Source organism: Octopus bimaculoides, chromosome 2 (assembly GCF_001194135.2).
Source record: "Octopus bimaculoides isolate UCB-OBI-ISO-001 chromosome 2, ASM119413v2, whole genome shotgun sequence".
Classification (NCBI taxonomy): Eukaryota; Metazoa; Mollusca; class Cephalopoda; order Octopoda; family Octopodidae; genus Octopus; species Octopus bimaculoides.
The window spans coordinates 66624028-66630284 of record NC_068982.1 but is presented as its reverse complement, the minus strand read 5'-3'; the positions used below and the strand labels follow the sequence as shown (position 1 = coordinate 66630284).

The window sequence follows — 6257 nt, the reverse complement described above, 5'->3', positions numbered from 1 at the left end:
ATTACATCGATCCAGTACGCAACTGGTACTTATTTCATCGACTCCGAAAGGACGAAAGGCAAAGTCGATCTCAGCTGAAAGACGGACGAAATGCCACAAAGCATTTTATCCGGCGGGCTAATAATTCTGCCAGCTCATCGCCTTATATAATAATAATAATAATAATAATAATAATAATAATCCTTTCTACTGGAAGCACAAAGTCTCAAATTTGGGGGAAAGGATTAAGTCGATTACATCTACTCCAGTGCGTAACTGGTACTAACTTTATCGACCTCAGAACGTAACGGCAGACGAAATACCGCTAAGCATTTCGCCCGGCGTGTTAACGATTCTGCCAGCTCGCCGCCCTATAAATAATAATAACAGTAGTAGTAGTAGGGCACTGTCATGGTATTAGCTGTCAGAATTGAAAGTAGAACTGACAAGGAACGTTACTGCTGGTTTGAGTTGATTCTTTGGCTACTGACTAGCCGGAGCTATCTATCTGTCTGTCTATCTCACTATCTCTCTCTCTATATATATCTATCTATCTATCACTCGTTCACCTTTGTTTGTGTCCGTAGAATTTATCAAATTAGAAAACGCAAATTTAATATAAAAATATATTTTCTGAAATTGAAAATTATTTAAAATATAAAAATATAATTTTCAACAGAGAGAATTTATCAAAATAGAAAACAAATGAAGTTTGAAGTTTAAAAATAATAGGATCGACCACTCACGACTAGCTAGCACGGACGCGCGACTGCGCGTTCGGGACCACTCTGCTTTAGTAGTACCCTTATACTCTGTGTGTTTTCAAACGCATGGATATAGGTGTCAAATTTGTTCCAATAACTTTCGAGTGATAGATAGATAGAGAGAGAGATAGAGACAGACAGACAGATAGCTCGCTCCGGCCAGTCATGGTATTAGCCAAAGAATCAACTCAAACCAGCAGTAACGTTCCTTGTCAGATTTTTCTACTTTCACTTCTGACAGCTAATACCATGACAGTGCCAGTAGTAGTAGTAGTAATAATAATAATAATAATAATAATCTTTTCTACTAAAGGCACAAGGCCTGAAATTTTGTGGGGGAGGGGACCAGTCGATTACATCGACTCCAGTAATTCACGGGTACTTAATTTATCAACCCCGAAAGGATGAAAGACAAAGTCGACGTCGGCGGAATTTGAATTCAGAACGTAAAAAATGAACGAAATGCCGCTAAGCATTTTGCCCCCGGCGTGCTAACGATTCTGTCAGCTCGCCACCTTATATAACAATAATAATAATATACGAGATAAAATGGAAGATCGCCAAAGCATGCAAGGCAATGTGCAATGTGTAGACACACATCAGAGAGAAAGGGAAGCTTAGAAAACAGACTCACCATCCGATATTAATTTTCGTGAACCGAGATAAGGGCCGCCTTGCCATGTTGATTTCTTATTAATTTTTCAAGGTGATATTTCGTGGAGCTCTTTAGAAGACGGAGTTAGTTTTGTTTTGATACGGTGTCATCAAAATTTAAGTTCTTGTTTAGTTTTGAGTTACGTTATAACTTAGTCTATAGTTAAGCTCGTAAACGAGCTAGAATTTATGTAAATTTAGGTATTTGATTGTATTTTCTTTCAATAGATAATACAGATAATGCCGATATATATAACATTTCTTTTTTTCAAAGAAACGTGAGAACTCATTGCACACTAACCTTTTTCGTTTATCTAAGTTATTTCCCTTAGATCATATTTTTTTTCTTATTGACCATTTATTACTGGCCAAAAGATTTAGAGTTCTTTCGATATTAAGACAGAAAAACAACAAAAATTGTCGATCGATCATGCATGCTCGAGCTTGATTATGCTTCCTAGAGATACACAATAAAACCGACATACGTCCATAGCTGTCAGCTTGACAACTAACAAGGAAAAGATTTCCTTTCCCTCTTTGTTTCTAAATTCCTTTTCTGAAATTAATTTAATCTATTGAAATTCAGAATATTTGGGAAAAAATGAAGAAAAGAAAGGGATATACATAGGCGATTATGTGTAAATAGAAGCATTAACGGAGAATCTTGTCACTCACAATATAGAAACATTTCTCATGGCACCAGCAGACAAAATGGAAAAGGCGTTACCCCGGAGGATAGCAAGGGAGATGCGCTGGAATACTTTGTAGTGGCGCGAAATTATAGCCGCCATTGAGGAAGTACTATTCTGCGCATGCGCAGGGGACTTCACCACCGGAAGCCCCTCGAGTTGCGCATGCGTAGTAAAACTCGTACTTAAACAGTTAGTTTCACTTTGTTAGCGTGTTGAGCCTGAGACCTTCGACGTGACAACACCTCGCTCCTCCACGAAGCACTATTCACCTCGATGCTATCGATATGATAGCTATTTGCTCCTCTGGCAGGCATCAAGGAAGCCCTTAACCTTCCATTACCAAACTACAACTTAATCAGCGGCTGCTAAGCTGAATGACAGGAATTGTGAAACCAAGCATCATCATAAATAAAACCTTTTTATTATGTTGTTAATTGTTCTAATGTCTCGTCATATATAATGCTGTTGAAAGGTGATAGAGAGAGACTAAGGTCTCTATGACAACTATCACATCAAACTTTTACAACTTTGACAGTTTGCTTTCCTCAGCCTGACGAGAAGTTGAGCCTGGGCTGGTAGCTGACAACACCAAGTTGCCGCTGGAGAAGGTGTCACAGCGTGAGACATCCAAGATGAGAGGCTTACCACCGCATAACAGGAAAATTGTCATATCGTCTGGTCTTTTACCGTCCCTTCGGTCTAACCCCGTTGGCTCGGACTGGGAAGGGAAGCCTGCGGCGCAAAGGCTATGCTTTGTGATTTTGTTATGGGCGGCATGGCGTAGAAGCCGGCCAGCACTATGATGGCGTGACTGAGTTGGAGGCCGAAAGAATCCACAGTGGATCCGCAGCGGCATTCATGTGGCTCACAGATTTGAGGACGAAACTTCAGAGAAAAGTCGATGCATAGGCAGTCGCTATCAAGTTGAGTACCAGTTGCGAGTGATGGCACCGCATTGAAACGAGCTCCTCTGTGAGGATCAGAGGCTGAGCAGAACTCCTCTTTTATTGTATTGTTTCTCCACCACCCAAAAATTACTGTTCAATATTTTCCCTCTTCACCTAACAGCACATCTCCACCTGGTCTATTTATCTTAAGAGTCACGCTTGAAACAGTAAATTTCTCTTGTCTTCATATCGAACGAACTTGGCTTTTAAAATTTATTACGACTGTTTTTTTTTTTTCTTTTCAAATTTATTGGTTTAGCATGTACGTTAAATCAGCTTCGTTGCTTGTTCTTTCATATATAAACATACAGGGTTCGGTGAATATATTGTCGTTTAAATTACACAAAAATGAAAATAAAACGGACATCTCATTTTAACAGATATATTTACCAAAATTACATTAAAAATAATAAAGAGTAAATTTCTTCAATAAAATCGCCATTGGCTTAAACCACAGCCTCCAGACGATTTCGGAATATCCTACAACTCTTCTGGGCGGTTTCATTGTTCAGGTTAGTGAATGCTGCAATAATTCATGCCTTCAGTTCATCTTTGATGTTACAAGGAGTTTTGTTGGTCTCTCTCTCAACTGCGCCCTACGCATAATAATCAAGGAGATTGCAGTCTGGAGAGGTAGGTGGCCAGATGTTAGGGATGATGTGGTCGCAGAAATTGTCTGACAGCCACGACTGGGTTCTCCTGCTTGTGTGACATAGTGCAAGGGTCTTCCAGCAGCCACCCTCTTGACCCAGGGCAGTACTACCTCCTACAGGGATTCCGTGTTGAGTGTGAGGCCGTGTGGGAAGATGAATGGAGGCATAACATTACTATCACTTATTATCACTCCACACACCATGATGTTGACTGGATGTTTGATTTTTATCACTCTATAGATGGTCTTGGTGAAGTGTAGTGTGACCATCTAATAACGACTCAAATCAGAAGGTTGGAATAATGCATATAATGTGCTAGTTGGAAAGAGAGAGACACAACCGAGTAAAATGTTTGAGAGAGAATTTTTATTGATACGTTAATATGTGTATGTGCGTCATGTATACAGAATAATAGACAGGCTGTCATGAGGACAAAGTGTATGTGTGTATGGGAATGAATGTATGCGTGTGTGTTGAGTACATATAAGAGCAACACTGAGAAAGAAAGTGAAAGAGTCTATAATGAGAAGTTAGACGAATGTCCATAGACACAAGAATGAGAAATACCAGTTCGTGGTCAATTGTACACGGTAATAGAAATACTGTATCAAGAAGTTGCGGCGAAGATGTAGAGCCGGAGTTGCGGTACGTATCATACGAAGTTGTGGCTGTAATGCTGCTACCTGGGTCACTTGGACAGGAGTTCTCGCAAATTGTATCTGCTGTTAACCATAGTGAAGTAATTCACGAACAGTGTTGCTGGTTGAGCTGTGTACGTAGAGATGTTGTTGACGTCATTAAGAAGATGGTAGCGACGAAGAAAGAGATCGTCGTAATGCTGTTATTGTCTGGTTCGCAGGTTGTATACTTGCTGTTGACCCCTGGTGAATAATTCACGAACAGTGCTGTGTTGAAATCTGGGCGTCTGGCGTTGTCGCTGGAACTGGTTGTCCTGTGTGGTCAGCGGCTAGACCTTGAAAGGTCTGGAACCAAAGACTTCGAGACGAGGAGAAGGTGAGTTTTTATATCGAGCAGTAGGCTCAAATTGAATGAGGAACAAACTGTCTCACGTGATCTTATTTAGGGCTCCGATTGGTTATACGCTGCAGATTGGCGCGATAGAGTAAGAGACGAATTGCGCCAATAAGAACCAGAGTAGTGGACACAACGGGGTCCAAATAGTGGCCAAAAGTCAGCTGTTATCTGCTACGTTCGTATGTACGTATATATAATAAAGGGAAGAGGAATTTTACTCGAGTGTACGCTACACCTCTCGGCACATGCTTTGGAGACACGGCAAGCCAACGGTTGCTCTGTGTTCACCATGTGTTCGTATTGCAGTACAGCATGTCATTTACAAATTTCTAGCAGAGTGCTGTTTTTCTCAAAGACGATGCCCAACTGACCCTACTGTGTAGTCGACAAAATTAAAAACAAACAACGCGCATGCGCGAAATTAAAACTATAAAATGGCGACAATTTACCCATCGCGCCCTGAATGTGTGTGTGTGTGTGTGTGCGTGTGTATATATATATATATATATACTGTGTGGGGGTGTATACGTATGTATGGTGATGATGACTTAGTCACAATAGAATGGCTAGCATCCATTCTCCGTGTTGCAGGATCACTGACATTGAGAAAGGAAGAGAGAGAAGAAATGTTCTGGCCGATAACCTACTTTAAATACTTGCTACAGACTGGGATCTACTTAAAGCATCCAAGTACCTGGTTGTGGAATTAAATTGGGCAGCGTATTAATTTCGCCGCCTTTCAGTAAAAGGTTAAAAAAATACACTATGGGTCATGTAAGTCAGATTACGGTTGTGTTAAACTTTCTGTCACCGAATCCCTAAGCCAATGATAGTATTTAGCTATTCGGTATCAGTTGGCTTAGTATAGAAGGAAAAACCGCATTCAGAACATTCTTTTCATATTGATCATATTTCTATCGAAAAAAAACAAAGGAGAAAATTTAACCGCCTCTTGCAAGTGAGTATCATCTCGTAGCTTGTATCACGCTTTCGCTGGTTGTTTTAGGTGTCTATGTCGTCACGGGAAGATACCTGAAACTACCAGTGAAAGCGTCTTGATCATCCCAACTTTTGACCCAGAAGAACATTGAGAATTCAACAGTTGAAAGAAGAGAATTGGGATTGCGCTGGCCCTGGGCCGGTACTGAACTTTTGATAACTTGTAGACTGAAGCAATGTAAAATAAAGTGCCTTGCTCAATGATACAAGGCGCTGCCGACTTCAGTTTCTAAAATTCGATTGCTTTGGAGGAACATAGAAGTCTTAACTAGCACTGATGCCCGTGAATGATTGCAAAACAGGCACATCTATCTATCTATCTATCTATCTATCTATCTAGATAGATAGATAGATAGATAGATAGATAGATAGATAGATAGATAGACTATATATAATTCGTATAAATACATACAGTGTACATTTAAACACATAGTAAAGATGTCCATAATACGACATCTAACTCGCTAGAAGGAGCAGTCAGACTCCAAATTACAATCAGGGATAATTTCGAAAGGGAGCGAAAAATAAAAACAT

At 40.1% G+C, this 6257-nt stretch overlaps 1 long non-coding RNA gene across 1 annotated transcript in view; it reads right to left on the bottom strand.

Moving 5' to 3' along the window:
- LOC106878550 (uncharacterized) overlaps nucleotides 1-2234 on the bottom strand; it is a 4464-nt gene extending 2230 nt beyond the window's left edge. Inside the window, exon 1 of the long non-coding RNA XR_001410512.2 lies at nucleotides 1378-2234. This is a non-coding gene — a long non-coding RNA (uncharacterized LOC106878550). The remainder of the gene's footprint in view (nucleotides 1-1377) is intronic.
- Between the last annotated feature and the right edge of the window lie 4023 nt (nucleotides 2235-6257).